Below are 828 nucleotides of genomic sequence, written 5' to 3' on the forward strand. Positions count from 1 at the left end.
TTTCAATGGAAGAAAATCTAGCTGCTTGCAGGTCTTTTCTGAACAATGCTTCCCCAAGTCAGGGAACTCCATCAGGAGAAAGTGTCCCGAACACAGAGGGCAGAGTGTAGCAGCACCTGGCTCTCGTCGAAGGCCGGGGCAGCGGCGGAGGCGAGCCGGAGGTGGCACAGCCGGGGAACGGGGTGGTCCTCTTCCGCGGCCCAAGGCCGAAAGGACAAGGAAAACTGGGCCCGAGAAGGGACCGCGGGCCGCCCGAGTCCGGGAGAGAGAGAGGCCTGTGATGTTTAATGCTGTTCATAACACCTTCCCTGAAGTATTGCCATCCCTTTCTTCTAATTTTGTGACCTTCTCTTCGTTATTTGCTTGTGCTTCTAACTATTCATTCTCATTTCCCACTGTTGATCCTCTTCCCAGTCTACACCTCAAACTGCTGCTGCTCTTAAGAGTTCCTTCCATCCTTGAACTTTTCTCTTCTATGATTTACTTAGATGACCTTATGCATCTTCATGGCTTCATTCACCACAACTTCAATATTAGTTATCTCCAGCGTCTTCTCCAGAATATTATTCTCAACTCCCTATCACATAATTCAACTATCTCGTTCAAATAGGTCTAGGGCAGTGGTCGGCAAACTCATTAGTCAACAGAGCCAAATATCAACAGTACAACGATTGAAATTTCTTTTGAGAGCCAAGTCCTCGGGCGCTGCCGGGGGAGCGTGGCAGTCGGAGTAGGAGAAAAGCCCTTCTTTCCGGGAGAACGCGGATGGTTAAAGGTGCATAGAGACTGCGGCGGTACCGCCATGGCCAGTCGGTCCTGAGCCGCCTG

At 50.8% G+C, this 828-nt stretch overlaps 1 protein-coding gene across 3 annotated transcripts in view; it reads right to left on the reverse strand.

Moving 5' to 3' along the window:
• The window catches only part of ZFAND2A (zinc finger, AN1-type domain 2A), a 10,754-nt gene extending 10,483 nt beyond the window's left edge, over nucleotides 1-271 (reverse strand). For all 3 annotated transcript variants that reach the window (XM_005860841.2, XM_014535264.1, XM_014535263.1), the window contains exon 1: nucleotides 117-271. The gene's annotated coding sequence lies outside the window, so the exon portion shown is untranslated. The remainder of the gene's footprint in view (nucleotides 1-116) is intronic.
• Between the last annotated feature and the right edge of the window lie 557 nt (nucleotides 272-828).

The sequence above is a fragment of the Myotis brandtii genome, unplaced genomic scaffold, assembly GCF_000412655.1.
Source record: "Myotis brandtii unplaced genomic scaffold, ASM41265v1 scaffold1408, whole genome shotgun sequence".
In the NCBI taxonomy this organism is placed as follows: Eukaryota; Metazoa; Chordata; class Mammalia; order Chiroptera; family Vespertilionidae; genus Myotis; species Myotis brandtii.